The sequence below is a fragment of the Falco biarmicus genome, chromosome 13 (assembly GCF_023638135.1).
Source record: "Falco biarmicus isolate bFalBia1 chromosome 13, bFalBia1.pri, whole genome shotgun sequence".
Taxonomy (NCBI): domain Eukaryota; kingdom Metazoa; phylum Chordata; class Aves; order Falconiformes; family Falconidae; genus Falco; species Falco biarmicus.
In genome coordinates, this window is record NC_079300.1 from 29,540,250 (window position 1) to 29,552,508 (window position 12,259).

A 12,259-nucleotide genomic window follows, 5' to 3' on the forward strand; every position below is an offset into this window, starting at 1 on the left:
CAGCATATACTGATATTTTAAAGGTCTAACAAGCACCTAGGCAGAAAACACAACATGCAGAAGCAATCCATGTTTCCCTAGAAAAGCAGGGCCCTGCCCGCTGTACTGCAGTTGAAAGCATTTCTCCACGCCACATCCAATTCCTCTCCGGTGCACACTATTAAAGCCATTACAATTATTAAAAATTCCCAAATAGCCCGACCTGCTCCAATTGCCTCAAAAACCAGAAGTGTGAGAAGTACTAACCAAGCCAATCACTATTTCCAGTTTCACCACCAATCATAGAAACGCATCATGTTTTACGTAAGCTGACTATAAATGACATTTTTTAACAAAAACAGTTGTGCCATGACTGAGGAAGTATTTCAGTTAAAGGGGCTGACTAAATGGAACGTGGAGGAAAACGAAAGAGTGAAGCCTGGCAGGCTGCAAGCACCAGGAAGAGAGGCTCTGCGGGCAAAGCAGAGAAAGTGTCCAACAGCACCGAAAGCCTCCCATGCCAGGCAAGCTGAACAAGGTCTCATTTACCCTCTCATGAATGCAAAACTATAATGCAATGTTACCACAATATAAGCAGTTCTAAGGAAAAAATCTTCCTTGCATTCACCCACCCAAAACTTTTTTGCACTAAGTGTTTATCCTGATAATTTCCTATAAATCGGGACCAGGCACCAAAGCTAAATGAGCTTCCTGAAGAACAGTAACAGAACGACCATCGCTCTCAGCCCCAACTGAAGGAGCAAATGGTACAAAAATTTACAAACTTTAAGTAGCTATGTACTTTTTATTGCCTTTTTGAAATAACTTCGAAATCACAATGAATTTTATCTTCTACTTGGATGCAATAAACTTATTTTTCAGAAGCAAACCAGTAGTTTTCAGCTAGCAGCAAACCTGGAAAGGCAGCTTCCACCTGAGGGTATGCCCGCTCAAGATACCACGGGCTTTCAAAGGAACTCCTCCGACTACAGTGTCTGTTGGTCAGTCACAAAGTCACCACGATGCTCCATCCCCTGCCTGTGCAGAAGGCTGGTCTGAAGTAACACCAGTCTCCCAGCTCCCCGGTGTGAGCAGGTTGATCCGTGCCTCCCATAGGAAGGGATCCCCACCACCTGCACTCAGTGGGAGCCTGCACAGAGCAGCGAGGGAGCGGTCTCAGCAGGAGCTCTCAAACCAGGTCCCTTCAATCCACCAGAAGCAAACTTTACTCTTATTTTTCACCAGGCAGTAACACCCCATTAGCATCACTACACCAAAATGGCACCAACCGACACATCAGGAATCCCACAACTACAACGAAGGGGGATGAAGCGACGATAAGCGTCCAGCCGCAGCCAGAGCCGCCCCCGCCGGGCCCCCGCTCCCCTTACAAACGCCGACCCCGCCGGCAGCACAAGGGGGGGCTCGGGGCTCCCTGCCGCTTGCCTGGATGGAGGATGAAGGACCGCAGCGGATGAGCGCGGCTTCAGGAGCGCTTTACCTGCCAACAGGGAGCGAGGGCGATGCAGCAGCAGCCCCTCGCAGCCTCGGCGAGCTCCGGGCGTCCCTCGCAGGGGCAGGGGCCGGGCCGGCCGCAAGTGCCCAGACGCTCCCCGCCCGAGGAGGCAGCCGCCCCGGCCAGGCCCTCGGCAGCGCGCCGAGCAGGAGCTCCGCAGCCCCCCGCCAGCCACAGCCCGCCGCGTCCTCAGGGCGGCAAGAGCGGGGACCGCGCCCCCCCCAGGGGCGGGGGGAAGGCCCCTGCCCCGGCCGGGCTCCTACGCGAAAGCCTCCGCCCGGGGCCGCAGCGCCCGACAGCGGCCGCGGGCGGCGGAAGCGCCAGACGCGCAGGCGGGCCGAGCCGCGCCGGGCCCCGCCGCGCCGCCGGGCCTGGGTCACCGCCGGCCGGCAGCCCCGCTCCAAGGCCCGCCCGGGGGCTGGGGACCCCCCTCAGCGCCCGGCCTGCAGGGCCGGCTGTCGGGGCGGCCCGGAGCCGCGGGCCCCGCCGCGCCTCACCTCACCTCACCGCCGAGGGCCAGCGCGCCGCGCGCCGCCGCACGAGCCCCGGCCCCGCGCCGCCACCGCCCCGCCCCGCGCCGCCATTGGCTGTCCGGGGCTGGGGGGCGGGGACTCGGGGGCCGGGAGCGGGGCCGCCGCGGAGTCCCCGTGCCTGGGGGAGCGCGGGGGTCCTGGGCCCGCCGGGAGACGGAGGCGCGGCGGGGGCGACCGGCCCCTTCGCCCGAACATACCGTCCCCGGTCCCGCGCCGCCCGCAGGGCTGCCGTGGCCCGCTCCTCCCTGCGGCACCGGCCGGGCAGCTCCGCCGGACTTTCGGGGTTATTAAAAATAAAAAAGTCAACCCCCGGCACATTTTTCCAGCATGAACAGGGCGCTCGGGGTTGGAAGCTTCAAAGGAATATTTACGTCAAATCCCTCGCTGACCGAGCTGAAGGGCAGGTAGCTCACAGAGCGGCTGTCCGTTGCCCCCACCCCAACACAGGAACACAAGATCCCCCAGCCGCACGCTCGGGGCACCCCGCGCCAGAGGCACGCTGGGCTGGGGGCTAACGGGGGGGGGGGCTAACCACATTTGCAGGGGAGAACGCTGCTGAGGAAGGTACCATTCCATTAACCTGCCACTGAGATACAGGCAACAAATCTCACATTTTGCTTTGAATAACGAACATTTCAGGTCTTCGTTCAGTTAAGTCTCTCTGGTACGTACAGACAACTGGTAGGAAGAGTCAGGGCACTACGGGATGGGAGAGGGGGCACGGACGCTCCACCCGCACGCTGAGATCCAGCACGGAGGCAAGGTGCTGCCAATGGCCAAACAGGCTGAAGACCACCCAAACATCCCCAACCAGTAAGCCTGTCCCTCAGTAACACAAAGAGCCAAACACTGTAGGAACTTCAGCCTGCGAGGAGCAGAGCTCTGCCCGTACGGAGTATTGCACCCCCCAGATTCCCAGCCTGTCCAGAAGTAGCCGCCAAGGCTGGCTGACAAGAAAGGGGCCAGGACAGCTCTTCCCAAAAGGGTCCAGCCCTGGACAAACACCACCAGTCACGGCGAGGGACAACATCGCACTAGAGCCTGCTATTCAGGATAAGAGGCAACAGAAATGAGAGAAATACTTGGATTTCTCCAGGAAAGGATTGGAGGCCGATAGCACAAGAAATGCAAAGAGCCACCTTGTTTCTGAGAACTTTTTCACAACAATTTGAAAACCAAAGTATTAGCAGAGCATATGACTTTTATATTAACAAAACACATAAATAATGTAGAATAGCCCTTTCAACTGGGAGCAGCTTCATCACTCTCACCCACAGAAAGAAGCAACTCACAAATTCAATGAGTAATTCCTGACTAGCAACATTCTCATCTCTTAAAAAGAAAAAAAGACACAAAGTTTTAAAAATGTCCCATTATTTCTTCTCCTTAAGAAGTGAAATCGAGCTGAAGAATCTCATGTCTACAAAAAATCAGGAAAGTTGCAGAAGAATACGCATCATTTTAGATAACTCCATTCGTAATACAGTTGTGATTCAAACAAACTGAAGTGCTTTCATTACTGAAATGGATGTTTCAGTATCCTGTTTTGCCTACCATTTGCATTGCACTTCCATAGGCAATGAAAATGGAACAGTTGATTTTATTTGCAGCTTAAGTGCTAATAAGGTTTAACATCCTTTAAAGTGCAGACACTTCAGAGTAATCTTCATTTCAATCACTTGCTTTAACATCTAAAAAGAGCACAAAAATTTTCTTGTGCAAAAAAGCAGCTGTTGCTAGGTTGGAAAACAAATCTGATGTGATCACTTTAAAAGCAACATATGATAACAATCAGAGAAAGGAAGCAATAATTACAGATATAGTAAAGTTTTTAGAAGTGTCAACACCCTGCTGTTTACGCTTTGCCGCATATTGCTGACTTTTATTGCTCACACAAAATGCATGTAATTTACTGCACTGAAACAATCCGGTAATGAAAAGGCACTGAAGGTTCTGCATGTTTAAGTGTCCACATACCCAGTACCTCTGTTCCACCTTCAGTTCCACCAGAAGCAGGAGAAGGGACAAGAAGGGACAACACTGCACTTTTACAAGCTAGAAGATGACAGCTCTGCCCTCTGCGCTCACCGAATCATCTGGCAGAGGACAGCTCAAGAACAGATGATGCGATTCCCCCAACCAGCCAGAGCACAAATCAGAAGTGCCTTACTGAGCTGAGCCTCTGTCCTACACACTCAAGCATTTGCACAAACGCTCAGCAGCTGAAACACACGGAACATCCTTGAGACGTGGTGTGCGGTGAATCTGAGAGAATGGATGGTTATCTGACCCATCACACACAGACTCAGAACGTCCTTCACAGCTGTCCACAAAGACCTCTGAATTTCCTTGGCTCCCATGAAGGCAAACCTTCTGACCATCCAGGCAGCATGGTTGAATCGTTTGCAGGAGGAGGAAGTTCAGAGAACAAAGCTAGAAGAATAATGTTGTTAGACATGAAAGTCAGCTGTTGCTTTTGAAAGGATGCAGCGTCAGGACAAAGTACAATTTTATCCTTGTGAGATAAAATCTGATAATGAGGTATAACTCATCCACTCAACTAATACTACAGATAACTGACACCATGTTCTCCTCTTGGCCCGAATGGGACAATTAGGATTACGCTTTTACTACACTACAATGTCATGTCCTTCTTTAACCACCCCCTGAATGAGGGTGGAAGAAAGTTCTTTGGAAAAGGCTTGCCCAACCAAGAAAAACAGCAGCTGGAAAAGCTTCTTCCTGTTCAAATTCTTCATCTTGGCAAAGAGAAACTCTGCAGTCTGAAAAATTATACCTATTGCTATAATTTTTAATTTTGTTAGCACATATTTTCCAAATACATACCGCAAAGTTCTGTTTCTTAGAGGTCTCCTACCTCATAATAACAAGGCAAAAAATTCAAAAAACTTACTTCTCCCCTCCTGTCTATAGCAGAAGATAGGTATAGCTGAGAATGGAAAGATAACAACCATTTAAGCAGTGTTTTATATCATGTACACCACACTTCCCCGCTTTAATTGGGCTGCACATCACCAATTCACTTCTCTAGTGTGTTATACTGGGACTCTATAATGACAACATGCGTAGGCATGCCCAGGCCAAAGATTTGGAGATGGACTGGTATGGATTTCATTGCAAGTAGGCCGACCGAAACACCAGAATCTGGGGTGGGGAGCGGCAGCTCACAGAGCTGTGAATACCACAGTTCACTGCCACGGTCCTACTTTGGTTCCAGCTGGTGCAGTGCCTTGTACTACAATTCTCCCATCAATTACTACCTAGAGATATTCAGCAATTTGCCATACACCTTGTTAACCTAACCCTAGCATCAGGGGGAATTGCAAGGGCTGGCAGCTTTCTCCACAGGATGATCACTCTTCTTTCCCATCACCTTCGAGGACCTGGTGTCACAGTACCAGCCATAGAACACCTCAGAGGTCCACCAAGGGAAAAAATTACCATTTCCACAAGTGTGTTCACATCTTCGTTGGCTGTCATGACAATTAGTGACTACCCTGGTCGTATTCCTGATCTGAAAGTGTTTCATCTCGGAAGAGATCAGTCAGGTTCCTTGTAGTTTGCGATGGTCTGTGTGGCAGAACCAAGCAGGAGGCTTATTGCCTTGTCTCACTGACCCATTCTCTGGATTGCCTTCCACATTGACTCAGACATCTCATGGAGACTGGTCTGCATGGATTGCCAAATCATTCCTCAACCTGCCTCATCAGTGATAAACAAGTTGTCTACCTAACAGCTCAGAATTGCATCAGACCACTTCTCAAACAGGAAACCCAAGCCAATTTCAGCAATCACAGCCAGGTGTAGTTCAGTACTCACAGCCCACTTTCACCCCAGATGGCAGGAAAATATGAAAAAGAGTGAAATCATAGAATTTAACCAATACTGTTGTAAGCAAAGGGCAAAAGACTCAAGCCCATGTGCACAGGAATGTCTGGATAACCAGAGATTTGATCCCCATGATCAGCAGGAGGAATGAATAACACAGACATAGCTGTACATACCACTTTCCAGAATCACTCGCTTACACCAGACTCCTTACTGATAACATTGACCTGGAGGCACAGGAGAAACACCGTTCTGCAACAGTAATAAATAAAGATACTTCAAAAACTGGCACAATATGCCTTGTTCTGCTGGCAGAGATATGTCAAAGGCACTCACCATTAGCAACATCTTGCTAAACCAACTAGAAAAACTAGTTTCCATGCTATGGGAATTTGTAGACTCCATGCGTGGGGGGTTCCACTTCCAATCTTAACTACCTCTGCCTCCCCCACCCCAACTGTCCTACAGCACCTCTCACAGGGCTTCCTCTTTGGGCTTTTCAAGTTACTCCCCTCTGGGGCATTTTTCAGGAGCCCTCCTACACGGACTGTACCCACCAGTTACACCGTCCTTTGCAAAGTGCGGAGTCCACCAACCTCAGACCGCGACTTAGAATTAAACATTCAGCATTAACCGACTCTTTAGAACAGGCGCGAGCACTTACATAGAGGGAAAAATTCTGCGAGTTTGCTAGCAGAAAAAAAATCGCAACCCTTTTTTGCAGTCACCTAATTTGACTTTCATAATCGCACATGTATTTTAAGTTCGCCCTCATGGTGAAAGTGGCAATTAAACAAATCAAGCACGGCACATGTCCGTACCTGTGCGCGCACACACGCACGGGCTCTGCCACCTCCTCCCGCGCGGCCGGGGCCGGGCCCGAGCACGTCCCTGCCTGCGCCTGCGCCTGCGCCCCCCGCCCCCCCCGGCCGCGCGCTGCGCACCGGCCCAGCGCCACCCGCCGCCGCCCGGTCGCTGTTGGCGCCGCGCGGGGACGTGAGCGCCCCGGAGCTGCTCTGCCTGCGCTGGGACCCGGCCCGCGGCCGCTCGGCGCCGTTGGGTCTCTGACTAAACAATAAGCGGCTGTGAAACAACGTTTTCTCCAACTGTGCAATGTATTTCTCGTTGTTGCCCAGCACACCTGCACAGTGAGGTTAACCAAGCACAGCTGAAGGAGCAAAGCCTAAAAACCCCAAACCCCATAAAACCGGGAGTGTCAGAAAACCCCCACCCCCACCCGCGTTTTTTCTTTTGGTTTCTACACCACCAGGCCGGTGCGTGTTACCGTTCAGTCCAGCCGCAGCCTGTGCGGTGCTTCCAGGATCATCAAAAACTGCTCGGGGCGGGGGGGGGGGGGCGGGGGGGGGGAAGGAAACAACGGACCACGACACCACCAAACAGAAACCACAGCTCCCCAACGCTGAAATTCTTAACGAGAAAAACCGACCACCTCTTTTTCACATATCAATCAGCTTTAGTCGACACAACTACATAAAAACCCAGTTAATAAGAATACATTTCAATAAAAAGTATCTTGAATATAAAGGAGAGAAAAGCCTAGTCCTGTTTCATAGACAGGATACTTCAGAACAAAAGGGAAAATTAAGAATTACTATTTTTAGCTCTTTTGTGATTAGTGTTAGTAGATCTGTGATCTACAAACCCTATTCACAGATATGCGTGGCAATTATTTTACTGCTAAATAAACCTGATGACATTTTCAGTACGAGTGACTAACGGTGCTACCTTAAGTTACTTCCCAAACTGCAGCAACCAGAAGGCAGGCTGCCGTCCAACACCCAGCTGTGCATTCCCCACTCTGCCCCCAAACCAAACAGATTGTTCCAGCTGTTTCTGCTGGGAAACAGAGCGCGCAGCTCCTCTGGAGCTGCTGGGCACAGGCACTGCTGTTCCTGCCACGCTTTTCTGACTGTGCTCCAAAACAGGTAACAGTAGGCAGCCGGAGACTATTTGCTGGGCCTGAAAGGAAGATTAAAACCAGTTTTCTTGCTCTGGGTACAAACGTCCCAAAGAGAGTCCTAGTCAGCAAGCTAACTGCTTCACTGGAATACCACTGGAGAGCCAAACCGTACGTTCTTTTCAGGGGAAAGAGCTCTGAGCATGGAGCAAGTACCACCACAGGAACAGCCTGACCTAGGTTTTAGGCTTTCTCTTATGGAAAAGCTTCTTAAAAGTAAAAATGAATCAAAAACATTGAAACAATGGGGGAATTGCAAACTGTGAGGCGCAGGAGTGGGCATGTTCTAAACAAAGCATTTTACTGTTAGTGCCTTTCCTTTTTCTTAATAAATACGCTGTTGAAGCAGCACAGTATCTGTTTTAATGAGTGTTTTGCATTAGCACTCAGGGTGTGTGTATTTACGCATTCTATGGAATATGTTGAGTTATCTTCGCATAACTTGGGAGCTCCTGTTTCCTACACGGGAATTTTCCCATGAATTTTTGGCTTCTGCTTATGAAAATTAGCCGATTCCTTCCCTTTGCCTCACCAGCCTCAATTTGTTTCTCAATAAAAAAATGGGACAACTGCCGGTCTAAAGCACTTTAAGCACAATACCTCAACACAGTGGTGTTGCTACTGGCACGCCTTACAGCTCAAAGATCTGTGACTTCTTGCCATACCTTCCTCTATTCGACTTCTGTGATTGAGCAGAGATCTGTATCTGACAGTGCAGACCCCTCTTGGAATACAGCTGCACCCTAAATGTGACGTGCCAAGCACCGGTTACATCACCACAGAAGCTATGTGCAAAGCAGAGGATCCAAGGAGGGCTGAGACTAGAGCATAAACAATTAGCTGCATCGGTCCCACAAAACCATTTATACCAGGTTTCAAGCAAAGCAAGCAGGAGTAAGGGCCAGGCTTGGCAGCGTTAGCAGCTTTCCTGTTCTTTTTCTGTCAAGGAGTTCAGTCTTTCCCACAGCAATCAAAGCACTGCACTTCTTGCTTTGCGGGACCCAACAGGCTGTCTGCAGGGCCGCCTCTGCTCTAGGCAGAGGTAGTTTCTGAAGTGTGTTGTTCTTTGTCTGAGATAGTAGGACACCTCCTCTGTCTTGCTAGATTTATGGGCTCTCATACCCGTGGGTGGAAGGGAACTTCATTTGCCTGCTGCATTTCAAGCACCGAAACCAAACTTGCAAACGTAAGAGCTACACCAGAAGATCTTGCCTTACGAAATGCTGTAGAAACTCCCCAGCACACCTGAAACTTCAATACACCCTCCCACAGCCATGAGCCAGAGCCAGGCAATCCTATCGTGTCTGGCCTGCCCCGTCAACAAAGCTGGCCACCAAACCCCTCCTTCGCCAAACCTTTCCTTCCTCCTCACACTCCTTCCATTCCCCGTTTCTGGACTTGACCCAGAATTGCACCAAATCTGACTCCGTGACACTTTCTCTCCCCCGGTTACTGTAACAACAGGCCCATTTCAGCATCATTAAAATCTTCATATAAAAGGACAGGAGCGGCTAATGGCACCTCCCATTTTCTGGATGGTGGAGAGATTCTTTAGAGCACTGTGCCCTGTAACAGCCCGCCTGCACGCTCTGGCAGCAGGTGCCACGCAGGAGACAGCTAGCCCAGCAGCACAGGGCTACAGTACCAAAGGCTGCCGCAGTGCAGGGAAGGTACCTGCCTCGCTGCTCAGCCAGGCCGTTCCCATCTGAAGGAACAGGACACGCTGCAGCCCGGAGCCACGATCCAGCATGTCCGAAGAGGTGACAGATACAGTGGGAATGGGGCTGTAAGACAAGTCATTAGCAGAACTGTTCATTTTAACTCTAAGAAACGCACTGTGAAATTGTTAGGTGTGGGAAAAGCTCTGCACCAAGTTAACTATAAAGCATTTTACTTACCCAAAAGAAACTTTTCTTTCCACTGCAGGAATCCTTTAAGAGTTTCTTTCTGGCTTTCTCTTACCGCCCATCAGCAGGAGCCCAGTGTTAAGCTCTTTGTGCACCATTCCATACACATTCCATACACAATGATGGGAAAACAGCAAATATGGAAGATCATATACTTTCATGGAGTTCTTTGTACTGAATTCCAGTACGTTGTCTTCCTGAGCAAGTTTCAGTTCTTGCCAGAGCCTTTATGGATTATATTTGTGCACATTCCCTAGACTGTCAGTAATTAACAACCTTGTTTGCCCTCTATTTCATATACTTCCATAAAGCATGCAGCATTTCAGGATCAACTAAGAAAAATGCAGGAAAAATAATGTTTTAAGTTTTTCTTTACACGGAGGTCAAGAAACAGGAGTTAGAAGGTATTTTGTTCACCTGGGGTTTTTTAACCACTAACTGTGTGAAACAAGCTAGCAAAATCCTGATGGAAATCTTCCTTCAGGGCACAGAAGCAAGATAAACCAGCAAGAATGCCAAAGAGCAGTCAACAAAATGGACAGATATGGCATGCCTAGCCACGTTCATACTAGACACTCACAAAGATCCATGCGGTATTTGTCTGGTCCACCTCATGGTAAAACAGGACTGTGTGGTGCAGGACAGTGACCTGACAGCAAGACACTTCCCTGCACCCATGCTGTCTACTCAGATACAAACGACAGAGGGCTCGGCAGACATAGAGGTTACAAGTCGAAAGCCTGAACTTCATTCCTTTCAGTCTTGTGAGGGTATTCTAGCAGATTTCAGCTTTTTAGAATATAAAGCTATAAAAAACTCCATCCCTTTTTGCACTGGGCCTTTTAATACTGCTGCTCAGGATAGTAAACTGACAGTGCATTATTAAGAGAAACGTGGGGTATAGTCCTTTTCAGTAAAATTTGTTAACGAAATACTAAACGTTCTTTTCTCCTAGTATCAAGGGATAGCTCTCTTCTCAGCCACTGACACTGAGGTCATTAGAGCGTATATGAAGAAAGCGAGAGAGGTACGACTAATTCATCTACAGGTGTCAACGAAAGCCTAGGAGCAAGGGGGATAAATTTGATCTCCAGCCCAGCCATCCTAATATTTAGCACGGGCTGAAACAGGTACAGAAGAGGCTCTAAATGATCTCCTTCCTCATTGCTTGCTGAAAAGCGGCCAGGGAGTGAGCTCCAAGTACTCTCTTCAGAAAACAGAACACTTCTATAGACAACCCACTGTTACTCTTAACTAGGACAAGCGGAACCTACCAGAATGTTACCCCAAAGGTAAGGATAAAATATGAGAAAAATGCTGGGAACTTGCAGAATACCAAATGGAAGAAGCAAAGAAAGGGAAGGAATCTAAAGACACAAGAAAAAAACCCCAACCCTACGGAACAGCACAAGAGATGATCAGAAGACAATAAATCCTAAGTATATTGAAGAATGGTAGGAGTGGGGGAAAAGGACCGGAAAAGAAATATTCATACAAATGCAGGCATAAACTGGGTAAGAAATTAATTCAAAGAAAAAGGTTAAAAAATACACACATACATGGTTATACAGAAAATCTGCACTGAAATATATTCACCTGTATTATGCTACTGCATGTAAAAAACAGTTTATCTGCATAGCCATGTACTAACAATGCACTGCAATTCCTCCAAAATAATGCGACAGCCTGAGTTTATTAAGCAGATTTAAAGTAACATAAAACTTGTTCCAGCCTGTGAGCACATAAGCAACATGCTGCCCCAAAAAACTTTAGTGCAACATTCCTTCTAGCCCCGTCAATGGCAAAACAACATACAAAAGGACATTTTCAATGTAGATAGTTAGGTTTATAACTAATAATATTTATACTAAACAACCATAATATTTTAGGTTTTTTTTCCAAGCCCAACCTTTCCTTATTCTTCCTACATATGAGTGTATAATAAAAAGGTTTGAGACTACTGACACTAATTCACACTTCTGAATAGAAAGCTCACAATATATTAACCTAGTTTTGTGAGCTGTTTTACATGTCGGTTTTGATATGGTATTTCAGTCCCTGTCCACAATTACCATTGTTCTTGTTTATGCTCACAGAACAATTCTAGAACATTTTTTTATAGTACATTTTCCAGTAATTATTTCATTGTGCAACTGTTAGTGCAATTCTTTTTAAGCACTCCTTTCCAGAATCAGATTTGAATTCCATGAAATTAGTTATAGTCTTCTACACCTGACAGAAAGGATGCCACTCGGGAAAAAAAAAAACAGTCAGTACAAAATTTGCTTTCAAAAAGCAGGACTGATATACTCAGGATGCTTCCTTGCTTCTTCTCTCACTATAGCCTAAAACTGAAGCTTCCCTTAATATACCGGTTCCGCACTAAATACTTAAGATAAATGAAACATAAACATACTTTAAAACCATGTGCAAGTTTTACCCCTGTGGAGTGGTCTGACTGCAGAATGTGCACCGCAGCAATGCCAAGCGATCTGAC

The 12,259-nt window shown here is 48.1% G+C and overlaps 1 protein-coding gene across 11 annotated transcripts in view; it reads right to left on the reverse strand.

Annotated features, from left to right (window-relative positions):
• The window catches only part of FARP2 (FERM, ARH/RhoGEF and pleckstrin domain protein 2), an 81,310-nt gene extending 79,238 nt beyond the window's left edge, over nucleotides 1–2,072 (reverse strand). For 10 of the 11 annotated variants that reach the window (XR_008825075.1, XM_056357879.1, XM_056357876.1 and 7 more), the window contains exon 1: nucleotides 1,481–1,991. The gene's annotated coding sequence lies outside the window, so the exon portion shown is untranslated. The other variant, XM_056357875.1, reaches the window with a different exon arrangement.
• Between the last annotated feature and the right edge of the window lie 10,187 nt (nucleotides 2,073–12,259).